Source organism: Papio anubis, chromosome 10, assembly GCF_008728515.1.
Source record: "Papio anubis isolate 15944 chromosome 10, Panubis1.0, whole genome shotgun sequence".
Lineage (NCBI taxonomy): Eukaryota > Metazoa > Chordata > Mammalia > Primates > Cercopithecidae > Papio > Papio anubis.
The window spans coordinates 80,213,966-80,233,048 of record NC_044985.1 but is presented as its reverse complement, the minus strand read 5'-3'; the positions used below and the strand labels follow the sequence as shown (position 1 = coordinate 80,233,048).

General features: G+C 40.3%; 1 protein-coding gene across 5 annotated transcripts in view; it reads left to right on the top strand.

The window, feature by feature from the left end:
- Positions 1 to 516: 516 nt before the first annotated feature.
- The window catches only part of HECW2 (HECT, C2 and WW domain containing E3 ubiquitin protein ligase 2), a 390,676-nt gene continuing 372,109 nt past the window's right edge, over positions 517 to 19,083 (top strand). The window contains exon 1 of one of the 5 annotated variants that reach the window (XM_017946735.3): positions 517 to 1,102. The gene's annotated coding sequence lies outside the window, so the exon portion shown is untranslated. Of the gene's footprint in view, positions 1,103 to 1,812; positions 1,838 to 1,868; positions 2,168 to 19,083 lie in introns of those variants that run through there. The other 4 variants (XM_017946736.3, XM_021923823.2, XM_021923821.2 and 1 more) reach the window with 4 other exon arrangements.

Genomic DNA, 19,083 nt, shown 5'->3' with positions numbered 1-19,083 from the left:
GAGAGTGAGACATCACCCTCTCACCCTCAGCTTTTCTTCCCTCAAAGGTGGCTTCATTGGCATGCACTGTTGGTCTTCGTTACCGTAGGCTTATGTCCTTCCAATTTAATTATACCAGGTTAAAGAGCTTATTTTTCTGCAGTAATACATCCAGACCGAGTTCCTGGATCAACATGCCCATCCCAGAACCGATCACTGCGGTCCGGAAGATGACTTGGCTAGTTCTGGAGGCTGAGGGTGGGAGGTGTCAGTACCCTGGAGCCACAAAGACTCATTGTGGGTGAGGGGGAAGGGCAGTTCCCATAGGAATAATGAACTGCTGTTACCAGAAAAGGCGGAGTGATGGATAATAGTGAGCACACATACTCAAAAGTCCCAAAGGAATGGATATCCATTATTTGGGGACTTACTCCATATGGATATAGTTAAATTGTAAAACGGAATAAATCTTCCCTATATCTGGATAGACGCAAGGGTGGGTAGGGAGGGACACAATATATTTACACTTTAGCATTTTTACTTTTTCTCCTACGTGGGACTGGCTTGATGAAGACGCTATAGACGTAAATAGCCGAAAGTATTAATACAGTAATTTTAAATTTTAGTGCCCTCTTTAGGCAAAGTATCCCGGGAATGCTTTCAACAATCCAGTTTTTTTCATCGTGACCACACCCTGTGTGTGCGACATGAGTATTACCGTCTTGCCCTTGCAGTTGGGGAAACCGAGGCATGACACTCCCCTATTCAGCCCTCTGGTGGGGTTGAGGAACAGTGTTGTCTGCATGACCTCAGAGGGTCTCCTGCATCCTCCGCGACGCCTCTAGGAATCCTCCTGTCCTTCGGCTTCGTAGAAGGAGAGCAACTCAGGCTCCGCCGCAACCGCGGGACTCGTCCTCTGCCCAGCTGCACCCGCCCCGTTCTTCCGCACCTTCCTCAGGGAGGTCCCGTTGGCCAAGGTCTGGCTGTCCCTCCTGTCCTCCGCCCCCGCCTCCCTTCCACCGGTCCCCGACGTGCCGGCAGCTCCCAGCCCAGCCTTCCCGCAGGGCGGTGCGGACAGATGCCGCCGAAGTGTCTAGCGGGAGGGGCGCCGGCGCGGCTGGAGGTGAGGGGGCCAGGCCCTTTGCTCTCCGCCGACCGGGGCGCCGCGGCCGGAGCTGCCGCCGGGCACCCGGGCGGGAGGAAGGTGGTGGCGGGGAGCGGTGAGAGGGTGGCTACGCGGGCTGGCCGGCGCCTGGAGAGGGAGCAGCGGGGAGCCGGGAGCTGCGGGGCCGCTCGGGGCCGCGCCGCGCTCGGCCACAAACCTCCCGGAGGCGCAGGACCCCCGGCGCCCTCCCGAGCGCTGGCGGGAGCCATGGCTTCGCGCGTCCCCGCCGCCGCTGCTGACTCGACACAATCGGCTGGTCGCGCGGGGGCCGCAGCGTAACCCGGGGGTGGGCGGCGGCGCGGAGCCGCCTCGGGAGCTCTCGGTGTCGCTGGGAGCTAGGAAGATGCCAGCACAAAGGCGAGCCGAGACCCAGCCCGCTGCGGAGGGCGGCGGGGAGAGCCGCTGAGGGGCGCGCGGGGCGCGCTCTGCCCTGCGCCGCGTCTCTCTGGGCGCTTCTCGCGGTCTCGGGGTCGCGGACTGCAGCGCAGAGACTCTCGGCTCCGTGGCAGCGGCCGCAGCAGCCGGGAGCTGCATGCAACGCGCGGCGGCGCCCCCGGCCGCTTGCTTTCTCCGCGGCGCGCACTGACCGGCCGGAGGGCACCGGGGCCGCGGGTCCGGGCGACGGCGGGGGCGCCCTCCCGCCCCGCGGCCCGGTCCCCACCCGCAGCCCGCGGCGACGGGCGCAGAGCCCAGGTGAGCGCGCGGCCCTCGCCGCAGGTAGCGGACGGCGGGAGGTGGCTTTGTTTTTCCTCCCTTGCGCCCCGGCGCGGTCATTCATTTGACATTTCGGTTTCCGCTGCCCAGAAACGCGGGCGAGAGACACCAGGATGTGTTTGATGGTTTGTTTCTCCCGGGAAACTGGGACTTTGGGGTCTATTTGAGCATCAGTTGAGAGAGAGGACGCTTCATTTCCTTTTTGGTTGGGAATGTGCGGTGAACATCCTCTGCTGGAGCTTGGGGCCTGGAGGAAACTGGGGCTGCAGATTTAGACGTAGACGTTTCCGAGGACGCGCGACTGCAGAGGTCTGGCTCTCTCATGCCTTGTCTTCCCTATTAGTAGCGCTTGGGTGCTTTTCGTCGTTTATTATTATTAATTTAGAGAACATCTTTACAGGCACATTTATTTCTTTTAGAGTTAGAAGTCTTTGGAGTCAGTAGAGAGAGCTCACAATTAGAGTTACAAGGGTTCAATCGATATTAAACTTCAGGAAGGAAAACATTTGTGATCATTACAGATAGAGGTGGACAGCATGCAAACTTCGGGGGCCTTTAGCTTTTTGGATACGATTTCTGCTTTCACTGTCCTAGACTCACGCAAACTCTGTTTTTCGTATATGTATGCCTTTGTGAAAGTGTGAAACTTGTCTTTTCTGGAGTAGTGTTCTATAGTTTGTCATTTAGAAGAAGAATATTTTAGTGTAATTAGTAGAGCCCTCCATGTGTTTGTCTTATAAATATATGATTTTCTTTTTACTGTTTCTCCTGTTCCCTCAAGGGTTCATTTCTTCTGTTGCCTAGAGAGAGCTTTTTTTCTCTCTCTTCCCAACAGATGGCTGTATATTCCAAGAGGTTATCTTTAAAATGACACACACATTATCTACAAAGAAAGAAAGATCAGTCATTGACTTTTATCTTTGGAGTTATTAAAATAAAAGGCCTAATCTGGATGGGGACATTATTGATGGTGTGAAAATCTGGAGTTTGCTAATCTGTTTGGTCATCAGAAGATTCCTGCGGGGATTGTTTATATAGCGTGGGAGACAGATGGCATCCCTAGCTGGCTAGAGAAGCCAGTCATAAAGGGTCATTGTATTCTTCAGAAATTATCCACTTCACTATTAGAGGTGGGGTAGGGTAGGGTGGAGGGTGGCAAAGACATAATTTTGATCTCTTAAAGGAGACACTATAACATTGTCGTCCAGCAGTCTAACCAGCTTTAATTTTTCTTTTTGTTGAATATTCAAAAAGTCCCAATTGAGCTATTTGTTTTGATTATTTCATTGGCACGTTTTGGCTTCAATGTGGTTGTGTGAAGCAGTTTATTAGCAAAAATGTCTTTGAACTTAAAAATAATCATGCTGCTTCTGGGGGAAAATCAGTTGCACCTTTCTTAGCTCTTGTATATAAATGGCCCCTTGGACTCAAACCGTCTCTTGTCTGACTTTAGTCTGCATTCGTTTGAATCCAGTTTCCTTCACCATCTCCATGACAGGTGGTTTCTTAATTCCCAGCATTTGGCGGCAGACTCTGAGGTCTGGGCAGTACTGTACTTCCATGATGATTTCCCAGCCTAAGACATTCGCTTCACCATCGCCTCTATCACTGTATTGGGCAACATTTGGCAATGAATCTTTATGAATGACTGTAGTGTCGGTAAAGAAATGAAAATCATTCTGAACATTTGAGATAAACCAGCTGGAGCTTTTCTGCGCCTACCACTGTTGTGGATTATCTGTGTGCTGTAGATTGCAACCAGATCACAAAACTGGTTTTCCCTCGTTACGAATGCGAAGGAAAATATTCCGGTAAATTAACATTTGCCAGCCACAGGACTAAATTTAGTGAAGAATATGGGCAATGTTTGACCCCTCTGAAAAGGAGGCAAGAAATAAAAGTAAGCACTGGTTCTGTTTCATTTGGGCAATGTGATCTTGGGAGAAAAGCCTATTTTCTTACTCTTTTAAAAGGCTTTTGCAACACTGATTTCAGCCAAAGGTGAAGAAATCAAGGTTATTACCTATAGTTGAGGGCAGATGCTTTGGCGTTTTCTCCTAGATCAAGATGTTTGCAGGAGAGGTGGCTTTTGGGATCTTGCCAGTTTTAATATGTGCCTACACATCAATGAAATGATCTTGCATTCAAAATGCTTGTTAAATCTATATGGTTGGTATCTGTGTAACCTCTAACCAGGTGCCACGTGGCTTTCTCTGTTGTAAAGTGTTCCTTTAAGAGAAACCAGAGGCTCCTCACCTGGGGCTTGCTGTGGGCCTGGCCTGGATCCACATTCTTGTGCATTGCTGACTGCTTTCTTGGGAAAAACTGGAACCAGTTTTGCTTGGTGTGTTGGATAGGGAATGGCAGCGTTGGGTGAAAACCTTTCCAGCTCTGTTATCAAAAGCCAGGCCTGGCCTGAAAGAGGGAGGACTGTGTTTGAAGTTTGCTTGATTTAACAGAGGCAGAGGTTGCTTCATTACACACAGGATGCCTTTTGTATCAGGATATGAATGAGAGATTAGAAAGGTGACCAGATGCCCTGCTTTGCTTGTGACAGTGCCAGTTTATTCCTGTTGATTTATCTTAATTATCAAAAGCACCCCCTTTCACGTGCAAAAAGGCCCTGGTTTGGGTGATAAGTTAATTATCTGGTCACCCTAGGTATTAAGGAATCCTGAATTTTTTTCATCACCCCTCTTCCGACACCAGATTTTGAGTCTTGCTTTATTTCAGTCTTTTATTTATTAAATGTAAAGATAGAAAATCAGAAAAAAATTAAACCTGAAAAATACATAAGAAAAAATGAAATAGGAGGAAGAAAGATAGGAGAATGAGATAATTGCTTGTCATCTATTTATACACATAGTGAATAAAATAGTTTTATTCTTAAATTATTAAGTGTCTGCCATGGCTGTAAGCCCATATTATTATTGTCTTCAAGCACCATACAAATCAGCACCTGTCCATATATCTAGAGCTGACTCTAATTGGGGCAAATCCTGTGATTTGGGAGAACAGTTTCTACAAAACCTGTTTGCAGACCTGATGGTTACCATGGCTCTTAGAGATAGGAATGCAAGTTTCAAGATCTAGTGTCTGGTCCAGATCTTGGATATTTACTGAGATTCCAGAACACAAGTGTTGTTGTGAAGACTTGACTCCTCATTCTCTTAGTTTCCAAGCTCTCTGGGACATAAGGATAATAGGAGAGCTTTTGTTTTCTGTACTCTCTTGTGTCTCCAGCGTTCGGTTGGGATCTCAGCTTTTCATACAGAGAAGTTGCAGAGAGGGAGAACTGGTGTGTCTGTTCAACACATGAAAATTCTCATGGGGGTTTGACATGATGCAGGTGACCTGGCAAGGGTTTGGGTTCTTTACCAAAGTTAGATATATGAAGTTTGTGGCATTTGCTTCTGCAGTAGTTGCTATGCTCCTTTACCAAAGAATTGTGTGTTTGTAACACAGCTCACTTGCTATGTTGGCCAGTGGATGTTACAATTAATTATGGCTGTCACCTTTCCCAAACTCACTCCACTTAAGTCCTCAAAAGCTTGGTCAGCATGTCTAAATAAGAAGAAATTTATGTTTTTGTTTTGTTTTGTTTTGTTTTTTTGAGACAAGGTCTCACTCTGTTGCCCAGACTGGAGTGCAGTGGCGTAATCTTGGCTCACCACATCCTCTGCCTCCTGGGTTCAGGCGATTCTTGTGCCTCAGCCTCTCAAGTAGCTGGGATTACAGGCACGCACCACTACCATTGACAAATTTTTGTGTTTTTAGTAGAGATGGGATTTCACTATGTTGGCCAGGCTGGTCTTGGACTCCTGACCTCACATGATTCACCCTCCTCAGCCTCCCAAAGTATTGGGATTACAGGCATGAGCCACCGTGACCAGCTTATGTATCTTTTTTATAAGTAGGATGACTATATAATTAAAAAAAATCCAGACAAGGATACTTTTCAGAGTAAAATATGGCACTAACTGGAAAGGGCATTAGATCAATAAGCATAAACTGAGACTCTGCCAGGAACACTGGGATTTATGGCTATTCTAACTATGACTGAAGTCATAAGCTTTTATATGTATTATATCCATATGATAGAGAAATGTCCTTAGCTTCTTCTAGGCTTGTTCAACATATATGTTTACGTGTGTGTATGCAATGTATGTATAGATAAACATTGATAGTGTATCTATAGATATGTGCATTGTAGGTTTGAAATAAGCTACTTAAGAAGTCCTAGTAATTGGACATTTATGGCCTTATCTCTTTCATTGGTTGACTTCTTAACTAAACTCTTTGGATCTAGCCTCTCCAAATTTTAAATCATCTCCTGAGCTTGTCTATTTTGATACCATTCTGTTGATGTAATTCTTTTGCTTAAAAACCTTTGATGGCTTGTCATTTTCTTTTCAATTCTCAAAGTAAGATCCATAGGCAGTTTGGTGGTTAGAAGGGAAAAGCAGTGAGAAAATTTAATTCATTCATCCATTCGTTTGTTCATTCAGCTAATATGTATTGAGCTCCGTCTGTGGGTTAGTCTCTGATCTAGGTGCTGGGAATATATCAATGAATAAAACAAAGATCCCTGACCTTGTGGAGTTTTCATTCTATTGGGGGCAGGCAGGTGGGAGGTGGGAGACAGATAATAAACCAAGTAACTAAATTATATATGATGCTAGAAGGAGATGAGTGCTTTGGAAGAAAGAGAAAGTAGGACAGGGTAAGTGTGGTTGAGTAGGCTTCATGGAGAAGGCTTCATGGAGAAAGAGACCTTAAGCAAAGAGTTAAAAGGAGGTAAGATAAGTTACTTAATACAGATACCTGAGGGATAGAGTTGCAAGATGGCCAGTGCAAAGGCCCTGAGAAAAGAACGTGGATATGTTCAAAGATTTGCAAGATCAGCATGATGGGGTGGAGTGATGAGGAGGGAGTCAGAAATGAGACCAGAAGGGTGGTGTGGGTGTTGCAAAGCATGCAGGGCCTTGAGATAGGCCATTTAATTATGATTTCAGCACACATCCCCTTATGTTCTTAAAACTTATTATCATATTTAAGCTTGTATTTGTGCTGCAAAGACTGCACTGGTGAGTACGTATAGCTTACATTTTGTTAATGGTCCACTTCATGTTTGTTAATATAATTTTTATATAATTTACTTATTTTTTATTGTTAAAAGATTGTTTTTTGTTTTTGCTGTTCTTTTTCTTTTTTTTTTCTGTACTTTAAGTTCTAGGGTACATGTGCACAACGTGCAGGTTTGTTACATATGTATACATATGCCATGTTGGTGTGCTGCACCCATTAACTCGTCATTTACATTAGGTATATCTCTTAATGCTATCCCTCCATCCTCCCCCCTCCCCACAATAGGCCCCGGTGTGTGATGTTCCCCTTCGTTTTTGCTGTTCTTAAATTGTATTCCCATTTCACAAAATTAGTTAAGTGGTTCAAAAGTAGTTCATTAAAGTGTAAAAATAGTGATGAAAATAGTACGGTAAATGCTACATTTCAGAATACAATAAACATAATTAGAGAACTGAATCCCACTGCAAATAAAATGGGAATACGTATGTGTAGAGACGAGGGAATCTGTGAGAGTGACAATTTCAGAACAGTAGCTGAAATTGAAAAGTGCAAATGGAAATATGACAATGACTATCTCAAAACTGTTTTTTTTTTATTGGACTTGCTATCCCCATTAGGACCAAATGAATCCGTAATCATTGCCTGTTATGAAACTTTGTCCAATAGTGGCATGAAGCCATGGATGTTTTTGTGTCATTTTCGAACAAAGCACAGTGGCTTCTCTGTTATACTATTGAAGTTTTCTAGGACAAGCACACAATAATGCTTTCCTTTATAAAATTAATGTATTATATGGCTAAAGGTAGGTAAGAGACTATAATTCTATTAGCATCATTCAAGGATCCTTGTAGCAAAATAAGTGTGAGTCATATTATTGAAGAGACATTTGGAAAATCAACTGGAAAGTTAAAAACAAACATCCTTAGAAAGAAACCAGAAGTTATTGACAAAACTCCTTTGTCAAATGACATGGTTGGCTGTGGCATAATATTAGTGGAGTGGAGTGTGGAAGAGCGATTACTATCAAGTGCACGCTAGCAGATATTTCACTTTATGGTTGGATGAAACCACCGATGTCATGCAGAGAATGAATCAGCTTTTGGCATTTGTTCAGAGATGAGTGCTCGGTGATGCTTTTGTTCATTTATCACTGAAAACTCGTGTTATAGGAAGAGGTTTTTTTTGTTTTTGGTTAACCATTATTCATGAGATTGGAAAAGTTGCTCGGGACAGAACTGACAGGGTACTGGGCTCAGGTACAGATAAGGTGATGGCTTCGTGAAGAAAGGAAGTTGTACTTAGAAAGCAGCCAATCCAAATGCTACCCACTTCATGAAGATGTAGTGCCTTCTGATCTTGAGGAAACACAAAAAGAAACAGTGGAAACTATGGATTCAGCCAAACTGTGGCCCCTGCATCAATGAGTTTGCTGTGCAAAGTGATGGGCAGTGAGGGTAAGACTGCTTCCCCAAGCTGACATATGCTAACTGCATAGTGGAAAGGTGCTTGTGTAATATTTTATCTGTGGAGCCAGATGTCTGTGGAGTGAGAAAAACATTTCCTTATGACGCTGATTAGAAATGATTTCTGTTATATCAAGTGGTATACCTAAGTCATATGCTTAGTCTGTGGTGAACCATGGCAAGGACAGAGAGGAAAGGGAGACTTATTAACAAATAAAACAATATGCCACAATCTTAGACTATGAAATTTTTTATTAGAGAGTTGGAAGTTCACATTGACTGTAAATTAAGGAAGCGATATCTTCAGTAATAGACAGCCATTTATATAATAAGGATAGTATCTCTCAGTGACCTGCTAGAAGAATAAGAGCTCAAAGTAATAGAACTTAGACCCAGCAAGTTTAGATGAGGAGTGGACACAAGTGTGTATCTGGTATTTGAGAGCATGTAGAGAACCATGGCGGGAGGGACCCAGACTTTTAGGATTTTGTACTAAGATATTGGGTGGCAGGGAGTACAGGCCGAAGGAGGTAGAGAAAACTGTCAGATTTCTTTGACAGTTGGATATGACCTTTCTTATATTTTTGCCTTAGGCTTCACTTCATTTCATCCAAGTGGACTTCATACTCAAAGGTTTTCAGGACATAATCTATATTGCCGTTGGCCTAATGCAGAAAAAATGAATGATTTCTTATGGTCTTATAGTGGTCTTGGATTCTTTCTGTATAGGCCCCCACCCCTTCCTCCCTCCAGTTTTTCCTCCCTTCTTCTCTTTCTCCTTCTCCTCCTTTGTTCTCTCCTTCTTTAAGCCATTGAGTTGGCATCTGTAAGCTAGATGAGCTAGAAGAGCTCATCTTCTGTATCACTGTTATCTAGGTAGATATATGTGCCATTCAGGGAACAAGGGAAAGGAGCCCCTAGGGAAGGGAAGTTCTGTACCTTGCTCAACTAACTCATCCTGATGTCTGATATCCAGCTATAGCATGCATTTAAATGTAAACTCCCATTCTTCAATAAAGACTCATTTCTTTTTTTCCCTCTTTGGACTTTTAGTAAAGATGGAGTCATTGTCTTTTGTTTAATAAGTCGTCTATTGTGATGGCTATTATTTAATACTAGGACAAAAGTCATTCATGCATTATTCATTGAACCTTATATGCCAGGCTCTACGCTAAGTAATGGGTATAAAAGAGGTTAATAATCAGACATGGCTCTGTCCAGATAAGACAGAATCTAATGGAAAACAGGCCACACAGACATGAATAAATAAATAAGTAGATAATTGCAAAGCAAATATGGCAAAATTATTAATGTTTGTTAAATCTGGGTGTTGGTATGTATGGTATACCGCAGTAACATACTTAGCCCACAGTGAATCATGGCAAGGACAAAGAAGGAAGGAAAAATTATTAACAAGTAAAACAATATGCCACAATCTTAGACTATGAATTTTTTTTATTAGAAGTTAGAAGTCGACATTGACCATAAATTAAGGAAGTAATATTTGGTATATGGGCTACTGTTATGTTAACTTCTTAACAATATGAACTTCTAAATGTATATTTTAAATATTTCATAAGCAACAAATGAAAAAACCTAGTTGGAAGTACATTAAGTGCGTTGTCAAGGTGGGCTTTGGCAGATAATATTGTGTAACTGAGACTTCCTTTAGATGGAGTGCTCAGGGAAAACCTGAAGTGTAATTCATCACTTGCCTATATAAGAGGGATGGGGATAATTTGGAAAGGGTTCAGGGAAGAGTCACAAAGACGATTGATGACAGAGTTGAAAATAGCCCTATGAGAACAGTCTTAGGGAACTGGGGATGCTGAGCAGAAATGGAATGCTTAACCTAATGCAGTGATTTAGTTTTTTTTTTTTTTTTTTTAAAGTTTATAGGGACTTCTACACATCTACCTTCTCTTCACTTGTCTCCCATGATCAACAGCAGGCAAGACAAGTGATTCAATTAGAATTATGGGTTAGAAGAGAATCAGAGTTTTGTTCTGCACTTGAGGAAAAATTGGAAAGGATCTGAGAGGTAAACTAGTTCAGCCTTTCGTAAAGAAATATCTCTTCAGTGTTTTTAACAGGTGGTCATCAGGTTTTTAGGAGATAGTTTCCATGCTTCCTCCATCAAGAATAGGGTGATGGTGAGTGGGACACTCTACTTTAATTAGACAGGTCTTCTTCCTGTCCCATAAATACCCTAGACTCATCTCCACCTCAGTACTTTTACCACAGGAAGCAACTCCCACCTGGAATGCCCACCACTTCTACTTACTCTTTCAGGCCCCAGGTCTCCATTGCCCTCTGTATGCAATTTAAAAACAGTGGTTTTTGTCATTTTTCCCACCTCATTCTTCTGAAGAATATGCCATTCCTGGAATTCAATGTAATTTCCCTCGTCAGTGATTGACAGTAAGAATAAGGGTAGGGTAAGTATCTTATAGGAAGAGTTGGGAGGAATTGTGTTTAGCCTTCTACCCAGATGCTGATATGCTACCCTCTTGGGAATCACTCATTTGTAGCAATTAAAATCTTAATCATCTGCTGTTCTAGGTGGTGCACTAGTTATTGTTTTCCGTTAGTCTTCTTGCCAACTAGATTTTAAGCACTCTAAATATTTGGAAACTTGGCAGATGTCCATGTGTAATGCCCAGTATTGATCACATAGTGAATATTCAATAACCAATGCCTAATGGCTAAAGGAACGATCTATTTCTTCTTCATGGACCATTTATGAAGGGTTGTTATTTATATAGATCAGATATTACTTGACACAGTATGCTAAAAAATTAACATTTTGGACTTTTAAAATGTCAGAAAGTCAAGTCTTGTAGGCCTAATTCATTCAGATAACTCTCATCTCAGACACTTTCTTCGTAAGTCTTCTAACTCCTTGCTATTCAAAGTGTGGTCCACGCAATCCAGGCAGCATCAGGATCACCAGAGAACTTGTTGGAAATGCAGAATCTCAGGCTCCACACCAGACTTATTGAATTTGAATTTGCATTTTTTTCTTTCTTTTTTTTTTTTTTTTTTTTTTTTGAGACAGAGTCTCTCTCTGTTACCCAGGCTGGAGTGCAGTGGCACCATCTCTGCTCACTGCAAGCTCTGCCTCCCGGGTTCACGCCATTCTCCTGCCTCAGCCTCCTGAGTAGCTGGGACTACAGGTGCCCACCACCATGCCCAGCTAATTTTTTTTTTTTTTTGCATTTTTAGTAGAGACGGGGTTTCACTGTGTTAGCCAGGATGGTCTCGATCTGACCTCGTGATCTGCCTGCCTCAGCCTCCCAAAGTGCTAGGATTACAGGTATGAGCCACCACGCCCAGCCTCAATCTGCATTTTTAAAAGATCCTCACATATGTTGGATGCACAGTAAAGTTTGAAAAACATCATTTTAAATAATCAGAACTCAGAAATTTAGGAGTATTTATCTTCAAGGAGAAGTAAGTGTGGAAATGAATGAGTCTATGGATGAGATCCTCAGTGCCTTCTGCCATGTGGTCTGGAAGTTTGCTACTTCATATAGGAGCTTGCCAGGCCAGAAGATGCTCGCAGGAGTTCCCTGGGGTAGTTCAGGTACGTAGGTGATATTTAGGATTGGTGATTACAGGAAGAGGAAGCAGTTGTTGGCATGAGAAACTAGGAGAGGTTGTCATAGGTCGAGGAGCATGGCAATGCAACCCTAAACCAAGAGATCGCTTTATGATTGGATACAACTTCTAACTCCCTGGACATGGACTTGTCTCAAACTCCAACACCTCCAGAGCCAACAGATCACAAATGAAACCAGCTGGATGTGTTGTACATGGTAGCCTTGTGGAGTGGTGAGGATCATGGAGAGATGCACTTCATCAAAAGGAAAGGCGATGTCCCCACTTGGCTCACCTTATTGTTGCCACATGGGAATTTGGGCCCAGCATGGCCAAATCTTCAGATTTTTCATATGAAGCTAAACTTAATTACATGTAAGTTTGTATGTAAAACATCTCTTGGGTGTAATTTGTTGGTAAGTAATTATATTGTTTTTAGAACAGCTCATGCCAAACAAAATTCATGTGCTGTTGTGCTGTCTGTGTCTGGTTTGCAGTACCTGTTCTGGATCAACTGAATGTATGAGGTGGTTTTGATACCTGGCTTCTTCAGTGCAGGGCACCAGGCACAGGCATTATGGATCTTTACGTAGAAAATGAAATAAAAAGATGTAAAGGAATGGAGCTGCATATGCTTTGATGGCCTGATTTAAAAATCTGTGATAATCTCAAGAACCTCAATGGTGTTTGAAGAAAGGATTAGGTGCCTAAAGGAATAAAATCTAGGTTTTGTAAAAGCAGTAGGCAGGGGTTGAGGCAAGGGTAAGGAAATACAGAAACAGAAAGTACTTGGCATCCTCAAGCTAGGATCACACACTGCAACAAAGCAGTCAGGGCGAGGATGCTGGACCACAGCTGGGACCTTCTTGTGCTGGAAGAGAAGTGTGACTGTAGCTAGAATTTGAGTTAGTTTTTCTTCAGCATCTGGTTATTGAATTTGGTGGCTACCGATACTGAATTTTGCTGAGTTTTCAATTGAAGTTTGTCGTGGCAAAATGACATATTTTGAGAGTGAAAATCAGGTGAAGAAACCAAAATTCTTCCTAAAGATTTGCTACTTATTGTATTTGTTAGAGACTAAATTTCTCCAGGGTAAGGATAGTTTATTATTATTATTACTATTATTATTTTTTGAGATGGAGTCTCGCTGTGTCGCCCAGGCTGGAGTGCAGTGGCCTGATCTCGGCTTACTGCAAGCTCCGCCTCCCGGGTTCACGCCATTCTCCTGCCTCAGGCTCCCGAGTAGCTGGGACTACAGGCTTCCGCCACCACTCCTGGCGAATTTTTTGTATTTTTAGTAGAGATGGGGTTTCATCATGTTAGTCCGATCTCCTGACCTCGTGATTCACCCGCCTTGTCCTCCCAAAGTGCTGGGATTACAGGCGTGAGCCACCGCGCCCGGCCATGGTTTATTATTTGTCTTTGCATCCCTAGCATCTATCACAGTCCAAATCAATGAATGTTTCTTGACTTGAACTGATTATAAGACAAAATAAAGTTTTATTTTCTATCTTGGAAGTCTTTCTATAGGTGTTCATTTTCCTGACTAAATTTAAAAAACAACTTTATTGAGATACAATTCACATACCATAAAATTCACAATGTTAAGATGTGTAATTCAGTACTTATTATTTTTATCTTTTATTTATTTATTTTTTTGAGATAGGGTCTCACTCTGTCGCCCAGGCTGGAGTTTAATGGCGCGATCTCAGCTCACTGCAACGTCTGCCTCCCGGGTTCAAGTGATTCTTGTGCCTCAGCCTCCCGAGTAGCTGGGACCACAGGCATGTGGCACCATGCCCAGCTATTTTTGTTTTTTTAGTAGAGATGAGGTTTTACCATGTTGGCCAGGCTAGTCTTGAACTCCTGACCTCAAGTGATTCTCCCTTCTTGGCTTCCCAAAGTGCTGGAATTACAGGTGTGAGCCATCGTGCCCGGTCAATTCAGTACTTTTTAGTACATTCACAACAGTATGCAACCATCACCACTATCTAATTCCTGAACTTTTTCATCACCTCCAAATAGAAATTATATACCCATTTGTAGTCACTTCCCATTTTTCTTGCTCCCAAACTCATCAACCACTACTCTAGATTTGCCTATTCTGGACATTTTGTATGAATGAAATAATATAATATGAAGTCTTCTGTGACTGGCATCTTTCATTTAGCATAATATTTTTAAGGTTTATGCATGTGTAGTGTGTGTCAGTACTTCACTCCTTTAAATGACCAAATATTTCACTGTATGAATTTTGTTTATTTTGTTTATCCATCCATCAGTTGATGGACAATGGGATGGTGTCACTTTTCAGCTGTCATGAGTAATGCCGCTATGAACATTTATGTAACAGTTTTTGTGTGGATGTATGTTTTTAGTTCTTTTGCATATATACCTAGGAGTAAAATTGTGGGCCATATGGTAATTCTGTGTTTTGAGGACCTGATTAACAGAAAGTAGGTGCAACATTTTATATTGTAGTGAATGATGTATGAGAGCTCTAGTTTCTCCACCTCTTTCCCACTTATTTTATTTTATTTTGTTTGCCATTGTAGTGTGTGTGAAGTTGTATTTCATTAAGGTTTTAGTTTGCATTTCCATAACGACTAATGATGTTGAACATTTTTTCATGTGCTTATTGGTTATGTATTTATCTTCTTTGAGGAATTGTCTATTCAAATTCTTTGCTAATTTAAAAAATAGACTTGTCTTTTTATTGTTGAGTTTTAAGACTTCTTTGTATTATAGATACTAGACCCTTAAGAGATATATGCCTTGCAAATATTTTCTACTGTTTTTCACTTTATTGATAGTGTCTTTTGAAGCAGAAAAGTTTATAAATTTAATGAAATCTAACTTACCTTTTTAAAAATGGTTCCTTGTGCTTTTGGTGTTATAACTGTCATTGTTGGTCTTTAGTTGTTTTATCCATTAGGAAAAGTGGGGTATTGATGTCTCTGATTATTGTTGTCCATTTCTCCCTTTAGCTTTGTCAGTTTTTGCCCATGTATTTTGCTGCCTTGTTGTTAAGTGCATATATGTTTGTAATCATTATGTTTTCCTTTTCAATTGATCCTTTTGTCATTACAGAATATCCTTCTTTGTCTTCAGTAACAATTTTTGTCTTAAAGTCTATTTTGTCTGATACTAATATTATCACTCCAACTCTTTTTTTGGTTGCTGTTATCATAGTGTATTGGTTTGCTAGGGCTGTGATAGAAAGTACCACACTCTGGGTGACTTATACAACAGAAATTTATTTTCTTGCAGTTCTGGAGACTGGAAGTATAAGATCAAGGTGTTTTGGCAGGTTTGGTTTCTTCTGAGGCTTCTCTCCTTGGCTTCAGGTGGTCACCTTGCTATGTTCTCATACAGGCTTTCCTCTGTGCATGTATATCCCTGGTGTCTGTCTGTATGTCAAAATTTCCTCTTCTTATAAGGACACCCGTTAGATTAGATTAAGGTCTATACTAATGGCCTCATTTTAACTTAATTACTTCTTAGAGGTCCTATCTCCAAATTTAGTTACATTTTGAACTACTTGGAGTTAGGACTTCAATCAACATATGAAGTTTTTTATAGGGGGACAATTCATCGTATAACACATGGTATGTATATTTTTCTATTAAAAATTTTTATTCTACTTTTATCTCTGAATATACAGTATCTCTTGTAGACATCATATAGTTGGATCACTTAAAAAGCGTTTTCTGCCAGTCTCTGCCGTTTGACTGGATTGTTTAATTTACTTCCATATAATGTAATTACTGATAATCAAGTAGCATTTGTGTCTGTCTCTTTCCTATTTGTTTTCTATGTGTCTTCTACATGTCTTGTAGAAGAGTTCCTGAGTTCCATTACTGTCTTATCTTGTGTTAAATATATATTTTCTAGTGTACCATTTTAATTCTCTTGTTGCTAATTTTTTGGAGGAGGAGATTTTCATAGATCTTTACTCCATAATTCCTGATGATACTGTTATGGTATTTTTGAGTTATTTTCTTAGTAGTTGCTCTGGGGATTACAATGAAATTTCTTAACTTAAAACAACCTAGTTCAGATTAATCAACTTAAATTCAGAAGTACGCAAAACTTCATACCAATTCTTCACTTTGCTCTTATTGTAATACAAATTACATCTTTATACATTATAAGCCATCACTACACACTTAAAATAATTGCTTTATGCCATTGTCATTTAAATTAGATAAAAAGAAAGGGTTATAAATAAAAATATATTTATCCTTTCTGTGTAGATAGCTTTACCAATACTCTATTTCTGTGTGGATTTGAGTTAATGTTTAGTGTTGTTTTTATTTCAGCCTCAAGGACTCCTTTTAGTATTTCTTGTAGGATGTGGTGGTGACAGATTCTCTGAAATTTTGCTTATTTGAGAATGTCTTAATTTTGCCTTCATTTTTTTAAGGATAGTTTTTCTGGATATAGAAGTCTTGGTTGATCTTTGCTTTCAGCACTTTGAATTGTTATACTACTGCCTTTTGGCATCCTTGATTTCTAATGAGAAATCAACTGTTAATTTTATTCAGGTTCCCTGTACACGATGGAATATTTTTTCTTGCTGCTTTTGTTTCTTTCTTTGTGTTTTGAAATTTTGACTATGGTGTATCTTGGTATGAATCTTTTTTAGTTTATCCTGTTTGGAGTTTGTTTGAGCCTCCTGGATACATAGATTAATGGTTTTCATCAAATTCAAGAAGTGTATGGCCACTAATCTTAAAAATATTCTTTCCATTTCTTTCCTCTTTTCCTGGAACTCTCAGTGTGCATTTGTTGCTTTGCTTGCTGGTATTTCACAGGTTTCTGAAGCTCTGTTAATTTTTCTTTGTTCTTTTTCTTTCTGTTCCTAAGACAGCATAACCTCAGTTGATATATCTTCAAGTACACTGATTCTTTTTTGTGCCTGTTCAAATCTACTATTGAACCCCTCTAGTGAGTTATTCATTTCAATTACTGTATTTTTCCACTCCACATTTTCTTTCTGGTCCTTTCAAACTTTTTTCTTTATACTGATATTCTTTGGTGAAGCATCATTTTAATACTGTAATTCTTTAGACATGATTTCCTTTAGTAATTTGAACCTATTACATAGCCTATGTAAAGTCTTGGTCTAATATGTCCAACACCTAGGATTTTTTGATTGCCTGCTTTATTTCCTGTGAGTGGGCCATGCTTTACTGTTTATTTGTATGTCTTGTAAGTCTGTTAAAAAGTGGACATTTCAAATAAGATAATGTGACATAGATTTTCCTCCCTCCCCAGGGTGTGGTATTGTTGCTCTTTGTTGTTATTTGTTTATTGACTTCAGAATGAATTCTGTAGTCTGTATTCTTTGTCATATGTGGCTACTGGAGTCTGTCTGGTTATGTTAGTGGTCAGCTGATGGCTGAAAGAGATTTCCTTAATTGTCTTGGACTAGTAAATCTCAGTCTTTGCTGAGAGCTCTGTGTGCATGTTGGGAGCATACCTTCAACAATCAGCAAGAGAGTTGACAAATCTCTTTAGCCTTCACTTACTGCTTGCACACATCTTCAAGGTGAGCCAGAGATTAGGGCCTTCTTAGGTATGTTTTGGGTTTGAGTACATACATGTGGCATTATAGATCTTAAGGAATATGTCAGAGCTTTGCAACGACCCCTATGAACATCTCATTCCCCAGATCTTCCTTTTTAAATTTTTTCTTTTTGCCAGTCTTTCCCCCAACATTGGGTCCAATAGATCCCTTTTCTTTGTTAATATTGAAGCCTTAAATAGATGACTAACATCATTATATGTAGTAAAATTTAATAAATGACTTTTTAATAAAATGACTAATTTGCAAAAGTAAAAATAAAGGTATAGTGAAAAACAACATAATTAGAAGTTATAATATAAAAACTGAAGCACAGCACACCTAATTTGTTCCTCATATTTTTCTGGTTTTGAAGGCCTATATATTCCAATTGGGCAACATTCTGTGAATGAAACCAGCTTCTCCACATGTGGTGCATATGAACCTGGAACATATCTATCATGTAAATACTGATTCTGAGATCGGATATGTCCCTAATAAGTTCTAGCCTATCATTATCTCTTTTCCTTCTTACACTTGCCTTGACAAAATCCATTACTTGCCTCATTTTGAAACATTTGATGTATCATAAGTTTGTTGAAGAGTCTTCAGCCATTTTCCTTCCTGTATAAGTGGGAAACATTTTTAGTCTGAGATGCTTGAAAACTGGATTGATTGATGAATCCAATGGTTTATTTTTATTTCTACATCAATTTCCTTTTTTTCTAATAAGCCTTTTTTCAGCTTTATTGGGGTATAACTGACAAATAGAAATTGTATATTTATAATGTGTAAATTTGGTGTTTTGATATATGTATACATTGTGAAATGATCGCCACAGTGCTTGTTAATGTTTGTTATCTCACACGGTAATCATTTTTTTTGTGGTGAGAATACTTAAGATCTATCATCTTAGCAAATTTGAAGTATAGAATTAGTGTTGATAACTATAGATACCATGCAGTATGTTAGGTTTCTTGAACCTATTCTTCTTGCATAACTGAAACTTTGTATGTTTGATGAATAAATCCCCATTTCCCCCACTTTCCTGATTCCTGGCAACCACTATTCTACTCTGTGCGTCTGAGTTGGACTGTTTTCGATTCCACATATAAGTGAGATCATGCAGTATTTGTCTTTCTGTTCTATTTCACTTAGCATAATGTCTTCCAGGTTAATTCATGTTGCCACAAATGGCAGGATTTCCTTCTTTTTTAAGACTGAATAATATTTCATTGTACATACATATACAGTCATGCATCACTTAATGATGGGGTAATTTCTATGAAATGTGTCATTAGGCAATTTAGTCATTGTGTGAACATCAAAGTGTGTATGTACACAAACTTAGATGTATAGCCTACTACACACTTTGGCTATATGGTATATATGGTATAGTTTATTGCTCTTGGGGTACAAACCTGTACAGCAGGTTTATACTGAATACTGTAGACAATTATAACACAATAGTATTTGTCTCTGAACATATATAAACATTGAAAAGG